This window comes from Heptranchias perlo, chromosome 15, assembly GCF_035084215.1.
Source record: "Heptranchias perlo isolate sHepPer1 chromosome 15, sHepPer1.hap1, whole genome shotgun sequence".
NCBI lineage: Eukaryota > Metazoa > Chordata > Chondrichthyes > Hexanchiformes > Hexanchidae > Heptranchias > Heptranchias perlo.
The window spans coordinates 13,488,871-13,503,446 of NC_090339.1; positions in this window are offsets into that span (position 1 = coordinate 13,488,871).

Consider the following 14,576-nt stretch of genomic DNA (forward strand, 5'->3'; position numbering starts at 1 on the left):
TCTTGCATTAAAATAGTGTAATAGAGGAATCTCAGAAAATGGGTGAAGCAGTTATACAATGTTATCCCACGGCATGATTTCAGGCACTGGGTTAACATCACTCATCTATTGGTCCTGGCCCTTCCTTCAAGCAATTTTCCAACAATTACCCTGAGCATAACTTCTGCTCACAAGTCCACCAAGGCCTGGAATTTCCTTGAAGCTGTTCCTGCTCCGTTACCGTGACACAAGGTTTCCGCCGTAATTCCGACTAAGTTACAACGGTGGAGCGAAAGCAGCTCCGAGGAAATTCCTGGGCAAATAACAAAAGCATGTTTTGAACTCTACGCACATGCCAGCATCCCGGGAGAAATACTAAACTCTTAAAATATCCTAGGGAAAAATTTGGAAATGTTACTTTAAAAAAATATATCATTTTAATTTTTGGTAATATAATTTTTTCAGTTTTCAAAATCATAACTTCTTTCCATGAAATATGTGCATCAAAATTCTGGAAATTTCTAGTGGTCACTAGAATAGATGTCAAGAAACACACAGGTCCAGAGAGTGCTTTTTCCAATCCGTAGTACTTGTGGTAAGAAATGGCAATCTAACTCTTGAGGCAAGAAGCTGACTGCGGTTGTCAACGGGTGTGGACTCAAATCACATGGCGCATCCTTAAAAGACTGTTTGAGTAAGAGTGTGCCTGGATAGATGTTTGTAATGTCAGTGAGTTGCTTCTTGCTCACCAGGGGCACTTAAGTGAAGCAGCTGACTATTTGTCTAACGTGCAGTGAGGTCAGCATGACACTGATGTCATTGGCACTACTCTGTGTACAACTATTTTTTTAATTCTTTGGAGTTTTCTCCCCAGCCCTCTTCTCCTGGGAACTGACTGCCTCACGAGGGTGTGGTACCACGGGCCATAGTCACCCTCGGTTCCTTGCCCATGTGGCCATCGTTCATGCGTGAGAGCTTTCACCATGAAGCTCGGCTTACTGGTCAATCTTGGAGGGCATTAGAGCTGAAGTCAATTTAAACTGGGCGTAGAGCAAAACGGGCTGCTGACTCGTTATTTTTTTTTTTATTCGTTCACGGGATGTGGGCGTCGCTGGCAAGGCCAGCATTTATTGCCCATCCCTAATTGCCCTCGAGAAGGTGGTGGTGAGCCGCCTTCTTGAACCGCTGCAGTCCATGTGGTGACGGGTCTCCCACAGTGCTGTTAGGAAGGGAGTTCCAGGATTTTGACCCAGCGACAATGAAGGAACGGCGATATATTTCCAAGTCGGGATGGTGTGTGACTTGGAGGGGAACGTGCAGGTGGTGTTGTTCCCATGCGCCTGCTGCTCTTGTCCTTCTAGGTGGTAGAGGTCGCGGGTTTGGGAGGTGCTGTCGAAGAAGCCTTGGCGAGTTGCTGCAGTGCATCCTGTGGATGGTGCACACTGCAGCCACAGTGCGCCGGTGGTGAAGGGAGTGAATGTTTAGGGTGGTGGATGGGGTGCCAATCAAGCGGGCTTTGGGGAGTCAGGAGGTGAGTCACTCGCCGCAGAATACCCAGCCTCTGACCTGCTCTCGTAGCCACAGTATTTATATGGCTGGTCCAGTTAAGTTTCTGGTATTGGTGCTACCGAGCCACTCTTGGTGATAGACATTGATGTCCCCCACCCAGAGTACATTCTGTGCCCTTCCTACTCTCAGTGCTTCCTCCAAGTGGTGCTCAACATGGAGGAGGACTGATTCATCAGCTGAGGGAGGACGGTAGGTGGTAATCAGCAGGAGGTTTCCTTGCCCATGTTTGACCTGATGCCATGAGATCCAGAGTCAATGTTGAGGACTCCCAGGGCCACTCCCTCCTGACTGTATATCACTGTACCACCACCTCTGGTGGGTCTGTCTTGCCGGTGGGACAGGACATACCCAGCGATGGTGATGGAAGAGTCTGGGACGTTGGCTGAAAGATATGATTCTGTGAGTATGGCTATGTCAGGCTGTTGCTTGACTGGTCTGTGGGACAGCTCTCCCAATTTTGGCACAAGTCCCCAGATGTTAGTAAGGAGGACCTTGCAGGGTCGACTGGGCTTGGTGTTTTGCCGTTGTCGTGTCCGGTGCCTAGTGGTCTGTCCGGTTTTATTCTTATTATGACTTTTCGTAGCGAGATTTTACAACTGAGTGGCTTGCTAGTCCATTTCAGAGGGCAATTAAGAATCAACCACATTGCTGTGGGTCTGGAGTCACATATAGGCCAGACCGGGTAAGGACAGCAGGTTTCCTTCTCTAAAGGACATTAGTGAACCAGATGGGTTTTTGCGACAATCCGGTAGTTTCATGGCCATCATTACTGATACTAGTATTTTAATTCCAGATTTTTTATTTAATTAATTGAATTTTTAATTAATTAATTGAATTTAAATTCGCCAGCTGCCGTGGCAGGATTTGAACTCATGACTCTGGATTTTAGTCCAGGCCTCTGGATTACTAGCCCAGTATCATAACCACTATGCTACCGTATCCGTGTCTCTCTTAATTGGATACGTGGTCTATAATAGGCTTCAATTAATCTTACTTCAATGAGTACAACTGCTGATGTGGCTAATAATCATTATACAATAATTGTCTTAATCATCATGTTCAGATCAATGAAACTCAAAACCTTTCAGTGCCGCTATTGCAGAAACTGTCTAACCTGATGTACTGTTAGAACCAAATGAATTAATCTCCTGCAGGGTTACTTACAATCCAAATCTACAGGTTTAAATAACAAATCTGAAATTTTTAATTATATAAAATGTATCCAGTATTTTTTGAGAAATGTAGTTATTAAATGAAAGCCATAAATTTAATTAAATGCAGTCGGTAATTTAGTTAAATCTGCTAAAATGTATAGATAGGAAAATGAAGATAGCTGTGCAATATCACTGCAGCTTGGAGATTACACATTCCAGCAGATGTAGTTAAATGCCAGTTCTAAAACAAAAATAAAAAATCCCAAACTGCTGTAATAATTAGTAGTCTTTTCCCATTCGTTTAACCGTAGAGAAGATGTTTACATTTGTGGGGGATTCCAAACCTAGGGGCCATAAATATAAGATAGTCACTAATAAATCCAATGGGGAATTCAGGAAAAACTTCTTTAAGTAGAGAGTGGTTAGAATGTGGAACTTGCTACCACAAGGAGTAGTTGAGGTGAATAGCATAGATGCATTTAAGGGGAAGCTAAATAAACACATGAGGCAGAAAGCAATAGAAAGATATGTTGATAGAGTGAGATGAAGTAGGATGGGAGGAGGCTTGTGTGAAGCATAAACACCAGCATAGACCTGTTGGGCCGAATGGCCTGTTTTGTGCTAAACATTTTATGTAATGGTTGTAAATAAGCAGTGTGTGGCTGGAAATCCAGCTCCAAGCTGAAGTTAAGACATATTTTGGGAGAGTGTGTGCAATGCAGGTGAGCGTCAAGCTCATGAAGTGATAGCACACTGTTGCTGTACAGCGCTGATATCCTCCTGCATTCATTCACTGTATCAGCCTGTAGATGTTGCAGCTCCCGAATCTATTTTAGTGAAACAAAGCCTGGAGCTGGCACTGACTCTCTGTGATCACACTAGCTAGCACTCCTGTCTCACATTCTACATGTATGGCAGCACAATAGAGTTAATAGTATCAATACTGTCATCCCAACACTGGGTCAAAATGACTGTATTTTAGAAAGGGGAGGTTCATGGGTCGCGGCCTCAGAGAGGTCGGGCGGGCAGGGGAGTAAGCAACACAAAGTGCCCAGAGTGAGAGATCTGGAAATTGAGCAAAAAGCAAACCCAAGGCCCCTGAGAGAGGGAAGGTCTTTGTGGATAGGTATTGGAAGATGGATGGATTTTAGTCAGTTTACTGATTTTTACATTTTGTTTTTGTGTGATTATTGTGCTATAAGTTTTATTTTTAGGGACTTATGGCTGGGTGGAGAAGCAACATAGGCAGTCGAAGAATTATGATTTTTTTTCCACAGGAATTTAATTGGCATATTTTGTTGCAGTTACCGATTGTTTATTGGTTGCTTTTTAGCTAAGCGATTAGAAGTTTTTTTAACTTGTGGTGGTTTATGATTGTCTGTGTTTGAATGAACAGGACATTTGAGCTAATCGACATGTCTCATGCCCTATTTAATGCAGTAGTTGTATGACCCTTCCACCCCAACCTAGAAAAATGAAGAAAAGTATTGGTGGGAGCAAAATGGGGCCTACCCACCAAAGCCAACTAATGCATGGAACAGGATACATTAAAACATTAAAAAAAAGAACAATATACAGTCCCTATCACCTATAGCGGGCGCCTTGGCGTTAACGCGATTTGCCCACTATAAACAGTAAACCGTGAGAGAACATATCAGAGTAAGTTTTGCATATCGTCGTTGTAGTACATTGAGCTAATCAACTCAAAAGCATTTGAAAGGGCAAATTAAATAATATTGTTAGAACTAATGCCATTGTGTTTATTGCACAAAAAGCTTTGATGCAGTGTACAGGTCTATGAAATGTGCTGGAGGAGTACGAAAGTTAACAGCATCATCCTGGTGTCAGTGATAACCACTGTTAGATACACCACTGCCTGAAATAACCGGCTTGCTTAATGTGCTATAAGCGATGCCTTTGTAATTGATTCCGATGGTAATTTGCCATTTTCCCGATATAGGCAGCTGCCCGTGATAAGCGTGGACGGTGTAAGTGGTGGGGATTGTATTTTAAATCTTACCGTTTCCCTTTAAGAAGCCTCCTAGAGCAGGCAAGTTGCCAAACTAGTACCCCCCATTTCGATGGGCGAGGCCTGTGTTGTAGGCTGAGCTTAACCCAAATTCATAACATTGTTGGCACTAAACGTTGTCTTTTGTATTTAAACAAGAGGCCGTGCAGCCTTATTCTTTGGCGTTGAGCCAATCGGTCGTGCAACTGACTGTACCTCCCAAATTTACCCTTGTGCATCAGTAGGCTATTCCACTTGCACTTTCGAAGAGACATCACTCGATAGCAATCAGAAGTGAAAACCTTGGCTAACCTTTCCCCTTTGATGAAGGGTCACACCCAAAATGTTAATCCCAAAATGCCTTCAGATATGGACTTAGTGTGCATTTCCAGTATATATTCTGTTTTTATTTCAGACTTTTATTTCAGAATTTATGTATTTTTCTTTTCACTCCTTTACTTTAATAGTGAGGCTTAATACTAATGCTCTCGCAGCAGCAGCAGACAAGCAGAATAACTGGACAGAACGACCTCGGGTTTGCATTGCACTTTGTTATATCTCTTCACCTGCAATCAGTCACTTTGAATTAATCGCTATCATGTGGGCAACGTGCCAGCAACGGGACGAAAGATCAGCTAATCTGTTTTTGTTGCCGTTGGTTAAGGTAGGAACAGCGGCCAGGGATCCAGGAGAACTCACTGGTCTTCTTTCAAAAAGTGCGTTGGGACCTTTAAATACCCAACTGAGCCATGGGAACAGTCTGACAGGATCTCGGTTTAACATCTGATCTAAAGGACAGAAGAACTAAATCAAGCAAACTGGGAAAAAGGGGGAACAAGAGGGAGATGGTGCAAATCTATAAAATGATCAGATAGTTAAAAAGAACTTATGGCATATATAAAATTTTACACGGAGAAAAAAAAATCAAAGGCAGATTCCTACCAATCTAAGTTCACTATTACCATTGGTGATCAGTTTGACGAAGGGGGTAGGGAGATGAAAGGGGGGGGGTCACAATTCTCTGACTTGGACATTGGAAATTCAATTCCCTTCCCAAAAATGTTCTGGTTCAACAGTGTTGCTTGGCCTTTGCAAGGAGCAGCAATGTGAAAACCAGAATTCAAATATGACTTTTCTCCCCCCTTTAAATTAACATTACTTTGGGGAAACTGTCTTGAAATATGAAGAAGCTGTGAGGCAAGGCAGTTTCAAATATCAGTTTCAAACCTTAATATTCTTTTCCAAAAAAAAGAGTATTCTGCAAAATACCGGTAAAACACAGAGCAACAACCTCAGTCATTTTGAGGCTGTGATCTTTATTTGACACTCGGAGATTTTGGTTTGATTTCTGCCTTTGAGCTGCAGTTGGCCCCAGCACTCCTGAGCAGTTGTTCTGCTGGTCGAGATGTTTTGCTACAGTTGTACAGGGCATTGGTGAGACCACATCTAGCATACTGAGTGCAGTTTTGGTCTCCTTATTTAAGAAAGGACATAATTGCTTTAGAGGCGGTTCAAAGAAAGTTCACTCAACTGATTCCTGGGATGATGTGGAGATGCCGGTGATGGACTGGGGTTGACAATTGTAAACAATTTTACAACACCAAGTTATAGTCCAGCAATTTTATTTTAAATTCACAAGCTTTCGGAGGCTACCTCCTTCCTCAGGTGAACGATGTGGAAATTCCTGGGATGAGGAACAATTGGACAAGTTGGGCCTGTATACATTGAAGTTTCGAAGAATGAGAGGTGATCTTATTGATACATATAAGATCCTGAGGGAACTTGAAGGGGTAGATGCTGAGAGGATGTTTCCCCTTGTGGGAGAGACTAGAACTAGGGGCCACAGTTTAAAAATAAGGGATCTCCCATTTAAGACGGAGATGAGCAGAAATTTTTTCTCTCAGAGGGTCGTGAGTCTGTGGAACTCCCTTCCCTAGAGAGCGGTGGAGGCAGGGTCATTGAATATTTTTAAGGCTGAGTTAGATAGATTCCTGATTAACAAGGGAGTCAAAGGTTATAGTAGGTAGACGGGAAAGTAGGGTTGAGGTCACAATCAGATCAGCCATGATTTTATCAAATGGCAGAGCAGGTTCGAGGGGCCGAATGGCCTACTCCTGCTCTTAATTCGTATGTTCAAATGGCCTGCTGCTGTTGTGAGGGCATTAGTATTAAAGTACAGACATTAAAAGGAAAACGGCAAATTCTGAAATTAAACACAAGAGCAAATGTCAGATAGGCTCCACCTGCATCTGAAGATAGATTAGCATTTTGGGTGTGACCCTTCATCAGAACTCTCAAAATGTTAATCAATCTTTCTTCTTAAGATGCTGATCAACATATCTGTTTATTAACAGTTCAACCTCTGGTTTTTCAGTTCTCTGATTCAAGGTATCCTTTCACCAAATATGCAAAGTCCCTTTTGCAACTGTCAATCCCTGGTGTCATAAATCAAACTGTGGCTTTACCAATTCTTAAGAAACCAATTGAATTTTATTCCAGTAAATATGTGGGTGAATTGATTTTCACTTTCAGGCCTCACAGTATTAAGATTTTTCTTTCCCCAATAGCCAATAGGCCAATCTGCATTCCCATCCTGCCCTGACTGGTAAAAATCTAACCGTGAGTTCTTCTGCATCTCTCAGATGTACCCTGGCAGCTCTTTGCTGTTTCACTCCTGGCCTTCCCAGGGGGATTGCCAGTACCAGTAACCATTTCAATTCATGTTATTTTGATAACAGCCTAATACAAATGCATGACCCATTCGATCCTTTTTAAAACTCTCTTGTCATCCCCACAATCAACTTCTGCCCTTGGAGCCAACGACTTAATTTTTCTTGGTACGTCATTGTTCCACTGGGTTTAGTCGCTGTCAGTGCGTCAGTTTGATAATAAGAGGTGTTTATTTCCGAGCTTTGGTTTGGGTCAAACCAACCTGGGCAAAGCTCAATAAACCAAGTACCAACAACGCTATCGGAAAATTGATTTCTTACAGAACAGAAATGAGTTGGGTAATTCTCTGACTCACTGTTCATACACTATTCTCTAGTCTGCCTGTACTCCAAACCAAATCAGCATCAGTTTTCTGCTTTCTGTATGAAATGTGAAGCATTGCAAGGTGTTAACTTACCATTGTAAGGAATCTCACAACGCCAGGTTATAGTCCAACTGTTTTATTTGAAAATCACAAGCTTTCGGAGGCTTTCTCCTTTGTCAGGTGAGCGAGTCCCACACTCGCTCACCTGACGAAGGAGAAAGCCTCCGAAAGCTTGTGATTTTCAAATAAAACAGTTGGACTATAACCTGGCGTTGTAAGATTCCTTACATTTGTCAACCTCAGTCCATCACCGGCATCTCCACATCTTAACTTACCATGTACAGGTACTGCTGGCTGTCCTCTACTATCTTGTTCTTAGCTACAGTCAAGCAACTTGGCTTATCCCTTTCTGGCACTTGTGCTGCGTATTAGTAGATGCAGAGATTAGCAGACAGAAGAAGCTCGAGTTAGGGTAAGTATAAATGAACTGTGATAGCAGTATGCATTTATATAGCACCCTTTAGCATAAGTTCCCAAGGAGCTTCACAAAGAGTTACATAAGGGAATAGGTGCCAAGCCATGGAGAGAGAGAGTAGGAGCAATGAGTGAAAACTTGGACAAAAAGATGGGTTTTTGAAAATGTTTTCATCAGTGGAGAGAGAAGCAGAAGGGTTTAGGGCAGGAATTCCAGAGACTGAGGCTAAGGTGATTGAAGGCTCTGCCACCAATGGTGGGAGGAAGAGAGGGGCAATGCACCTAAGGCTGTAACCACCAAGAAAGAGGCCACAGAGATTACAAGAGAGTCTCTATAACAATTGTGGCTATATCTCCACTCCTGTTCATGAATCGGAGCATATATTGGGATAGTTGCACAATCAGGGGCCAATGTTTTTGAAGGCAGACCCCTGGCACGAGGTCCAATCATGGGCAAGGATTTGGTTTGCCCTCACCCCATAATTAAGTGAAGAAATTGTAGCTACATGTGAATGGAAGTAACTTTAAGGCTTATTATCTACACCAAGTGTTATATTTTATACCTGTTTAAATATTTTGGAAACAATCCAATTTTTTGGGAATTGGTGGCAACACTTTGCATTTCAGGTTAGATGAGCTCAGCCCAGATCTTTAATGATGCTCCAGCCTCAGAGTACAGGTGAGATTTAAATTCCCCTTTCACCTTATGTCTGTTTATCTTTTTATAACACAAATATGGACCCTCTCTGCCTCATGCTGAGTGCAGATGTAATGATTAAAAAGTGACACACAGTAGATAATTGACCAGCACAATAGCCACACAGATCTTGGCTAACGTGTTCTGTGGCATGATTACCATACAACTATCATTTGAAAATAAACCGGTTAAGAAGTTGCAGTGCAGAATGACATTTTATGCCATTGCTGGGATTACCCTCCCAGGGAGGGTGCTCCAGGGGGCCAGGACTTCTGCCCGCCCCTCCGGCACCATGATTCCTGCAAACAAGAGGGAGCCCGCCATTGCCCGGCCACAAAACCCCAATGGTGCTGCAGTAGGATCGTCATATCAACACCACTGAGGTGCCTGGGTCATTAAAGGAGTTGTGGCTTAGTTGGTAGCAGTCTCGCCTCTGAGGCAGAAGGTTGTGGGTTTAAGTCCCACTCCAGAGACTTGAGCACAAAATCCAACACTTCAGTGCAGTACTGAGGGAATGCAGCACTGTTGGAGGTGCCATCTTTCAGCTGAGACATTAAACCAAGGTCCCGTCTGCCCTCTCAGATAGATGTAAAAGATGTTATAGTGCTATTAGAAGAGCAGAGGAGTTCTCCCCAGTGTCCTGGCCAATATTTATCCCTCCACATCACTTTAAAAAAAACAGTTTATCTCGTCATTACCTCATTGCTGTTTGAGGGACCTTGCTGTGCGCAAATTGGCTGCCGGGTTTTCTACATCACAACAGTGACTACACTTCAAAAAAGTACTTAATTGGCGGTAAAGCACTTTGGGACATCCTAAGGTCGTGAAAGGAGCTTTATAAATGCAAGTCTTTTTTTTAATACTACACCTATGTGAATCATTAGAATATTTTGTGTGGTTTTTAGCACCTTACTTTAGGAAAGATGTCAAGGCCATAGAGAGGGTGCAAAACGAGATTCACCTAAGATGATGCCAGGCTGAGAGGCTTTAATTATGAGGAGGTACCAGAGAATCTGGAGATTTATTCATCAGACCACAGGAGGTTAAAATTTGATAGTGGTGTTCAAGATGAGAAGTTTTGGAGAGTCATTTTATGCTGAGGATTGCTAGAATATGGAATCCTCTCCCAGAAACAGTGTGGAAGCAGAATTTTTGATAACTGTTAAAAGGGAAGCGGATAAATATTTGAAAAAAGGAATATTTTAAAGGTATGGAGAAAGGGCAGGATATTGGGATGAAGTGAATAGCTATCTCAGAGAGCCAGCACAGGAATAATGGACTGAATGGCCTCATTTTCTGTTATAAAATTCTTTGATTCTACTCAACTCAAGTTAAAGGACTTCTCCCTGCACCTCCTGCCTCTCTAAACATTTAAATTTAATGGAATTCCCTTTAATTGGCATCCATTTGCCCACCTCCCCACTTGTTACTACCAGAGTCCAGCTGTTAATACACCGGACCAAGTCTCCCTCTCTTCTCAGCACTGCTCCCAGCACTAATGGCGGGATTGCAGCCTCTGGAAACTGTAGGCAGTTCTTGAGAGCTGCTGCCTACAGTATACAAAGGCCACAATCCCCGACATTAGCCAGTGGTGAGAAAAGCGAGAAGCCTGGTCTGGACGGTGCATTCGCTAGTAGGCAGGCTAGGAGTCTAGTCCATGCTGATTTTTTTTGTCAGCAAACATTGACCGGTCTCCTGAAACACTAATGCTCATCCTTCTACGATTCTATGATTCTATCCTGTAATATGTCCTACTCATCTATTTTCTGTGTACTCACTGACCTCCACTTGGACCTCCACTTTGTCTTAGTTTGTCCCAGCTGTGCGATATCTACAAGTAATTTGCACAAAGAAAAATGTGCTGCAAAGAAACCGTTTAATAAAATGGGGGAGGGGGGAACATAGGAACAGGAGTAGGCCATTCAGCCCCTTGTGCCTGCTCCGCCATTTGATAAGATCATGGCTGATCTGTGATCTAACTCCATATACCTGCCTTTGGCCCATATCCCTTAATACCTTTGATTGCCAAAAAGCTATCTATCACAGATTTAAATTTAGCAATTGAGCTAGTATCAATTGCCGATTGCTGAAGAGAGTTCCAAACTTCTACCACCCTTTGTGTGTAGAAATGTTTTCTAATCTCACTCCTGGAAGGTCTGGCTCTAACTTTTAGACTGTGCCCCCTACTCCTAGAATCCCCAACCCGCGGAAATAGTTTCTCTCTATCCACCCTATCTGTTCCCCTTAATACCTTATAAACTTCGATCAGATCACCCCTTAACCTTCGAAACTCGAGAGAATACAACCCCAATTTGTGTAATCTCTCCTCGTAACTTAACCCTTGAAGTCCGGGTATCATTCTAGTAAACCAACACTGCAGTCCCTCCAAGGCCAATATGTCCTTCCGAAGGTGCGGTGCCCAGAACTGCTCTCAGTACTCCAGGTGCGGTCTAACCAGGGTTTTGTATAGCTGCAGCATAACTTCTGCCCCCTAGTACTCTAGTCCTCTAGGTATAAAGGCCAGCATTCCATTAGCCTTATTGATTATTTTCTGCACTTGTTCATGACACTTCAATGATCTATGTACCTGAACCCCTAAGTCCCTTTAGACATCCACTGTTCTTAACTTTTTACCATTTAGAAAGTACCCTGTTCTATCCTTTTTTGATCCAACGTGGATGACCTCACATTTGCCTATATTGAATTCCATTTGCCGCAGTTTTGTCCATTCACCTAATCTATTAATATCCCTTTGTAATTTTATGTTTTCATCTACACTGCTTACAATGCCACTAATCGTTGTGTCATCGGCAAACTTAGATATGAGACTTTCTATGCCTTCATCTAAGTCGTTAATAAATGTTGTGAATAATTGAGGCCCCAAAATAGATCCCTGCGGGACTCCCCTCATCACATCCTGCCAATGTGAGTACCTACCCATTATCCCTACTCTCTGTCGCCATTCGCTCAGCCAACTTCCTAACCAAGTCCGTACTTTTCCCTCGATTCCATGGGCTTCTATCTTAGCTAACAGACCTTATCAAATGCCTTCTGGAAGTCCATATAAATAACATTCATTGACATTCCCCTGTCCACTACTTTAGTCACCTCTTCAAAAAATTCAATCAGGTTTGTCAGGCACGACCTACCCTTCACAAATCCATGCTAGCTCTCCCTGATTAACTGAAAATCCTCAAGGTGTTCAGTCACCCCATCCTTAATTATAGACTCCAGCATTTTCCCCACAACAGATGTTAGGCTAACTGGTCTATAATTCTCCGGTTTCCCTCTCTCTCCTTTCTTAAAAAGTGGAGTGACATGTGCAATTTTCCAATCTAGAGGGACAGTTCCTGAATCTAGAGAACTTTGAAAGATTATAGTTAGGGCATCCGCAATGTGCTCACCTACTTCCTTTAAAACCCTGGGATGGAAACCATCTGGTCCTGGGGATTTGTCACTCTTTAGTGCTATTATTTTCTTCATTACTGTTGCTTTACTTACGTTAATTTTATTGAGTCCCTGTCCCCAATTCAATATTAGTTTTCTTGGGATTTCCGGCATGCTATCCTCTTTTTCTACTGTAAATACTGACGCAAAGTAATTGTTCAACATGTCCGCCATTTCCCCGTTGTCAATGACAATATCACCACTTTCAGTTTTTAAGGGGCCAACACTGCTCCTGACCACCCTCTTTTTCCTAATATAACTATAAAAGTTCTTCGTATTGGTTTTGATATCCCTTGCAAGTTTCTTTTCATACTCTCTTTTTGTAGCTCTTACTATCTGTTTTGTGACCCTTTGTTGATCTTTGTATCTTTCCCATTCGCCAGGATCTGTGCCATTTTTTGCCTTTTTGTATGCCCTTTCCTTATGTCTTATACTGTCCCTTACCTCTTTAGTTGTCCATGGCTGTTTTTTTTGGCAAGTAGAGTTCTTGCCCCTCGGGGTATAAACCGATTCTGTATCATGTTAAATGTTTCTTTAAACATTTCCCACTGATCATCAGTCGTTTTACCCATTAACAGATTTGCCCAGTTTACTGTGGACAGTCTCTGTCTCATCCCATTGAAGTCGGCCTTACCCAAGTCCAGAATCTTAGCAGTTGATTCACTTTTTTCCCTTTCAAACACTACATTGAACTCGATCATGTTATGATCGCTATTGGATAGATGTTCACGCACAGTTAAGCTGTTAACTAAATCTGGTTCATTACTCATTACTAAATCTAGTATGGCTTGCCCACTTGTTGCCTCTAGGACATACTGCTGTAGAAAACTATCCCGGACACACTCAAGAAATTCACTTCCTTTCTGACAGTTGCTAGTCTGCTTTTCCCAATCTATGTGAAGGTTAAAGTCCCCCTTTAAGACCACTATGCCTTTCTTACATGCTTGTCTAATCTCTGCATTTATACAATCTAGCACTTCAGAGCTGCTGCCAGGGGTCCTATACACAACTCCCACTATAGTCTTAGATCCTTTCCTATTTCTCAATTCAATCCATAAGGTCTCTGTTGGCTGCTTACCTCTCGTTATATCCTCCTTTATCATTGAAGTGATTTCATCTCTAATCACTAAGGCTACTCCTCCCCCTCTTCCATTTTCCCTATCTCTCCTGTAGATCTTATAACCCGGTATATTTAGTTCCTAATCCTGACCATCCTGCAGCCATGTCTCAGTAATAGCTATCATGTCATACCCTCCAATTTGAATTTGAACCTGTAGTTTATTTAATTTATTCCTTATACTCCGTGCATTTGTATACAGAACTCTTAGTTGGGCCACACACCCTAGCCTGACCTTCAGCTTTGATGCTGGGTTAATCGCTTTACACTTCTAGTTTTCACTTTATCTGTAGTGCCTAAAGTACACTTTCTTTCTGCTGCTCTACGCTTTTCCCTTTCACTTGTTCTTGAACAACTGTTTGTACTATTTGTATTGTAAATTTCCCCTGGGTCTTCCCCTCTCTTGCTGCTCTCAACTTTACTCCCTTCTGACCCCCCGCTCAAGTTCCCATCCCCCTGCCACTCTAGTTTAAACCTTCCCCAACAGTACTAGCAAACACCCCCGCGAGGACGTTGGAGGGGATGACGTAGCTGATCCCAGTGCGATAGAAGCTTTTGACCACTCCAGCTTCCCCTCTTTTACACTCCACAGCTTAAACTGAAGTTAGCTGGTCCATGACCTCCATCCTACCACATTTCTGATTGGGCAGGGTTTCCATTCAGCACTATTGTGCAAATGGTATCTATGCTAACGAACAGATAATGGGTGTGTTCAACAATAGGGGTAACAGCCTGGTTCTGCCCATGATTGTATTCCCCCCCCCCTTACTTCCAAACCTGGGAGGGTGGGGGGGGGAGCAGTTAAATTCTGGGTGATCTGACAATCCACTTTCAGATATTCCTCCCTCTCTGGTGGATTTAACTCAACTGCTCTCACATCAGAAAGTGCACTAGAGACCAACTAATCAAGAATGGCAAGAAAGTCACAGCCTTCGTTTCACTCAATGATTGCTTGAATTTCGTTGAGGAAAACAGTGATGTTCTGGTTGCCGGGTTTTGGCCGTAAGGAGCATTGACGATATTCCTGGTGTACGTTGACCCTGAAAGAAGGAGAGGCCAAGATCTTAAACTTTTCATTGTATTAACAAAGATTAAAA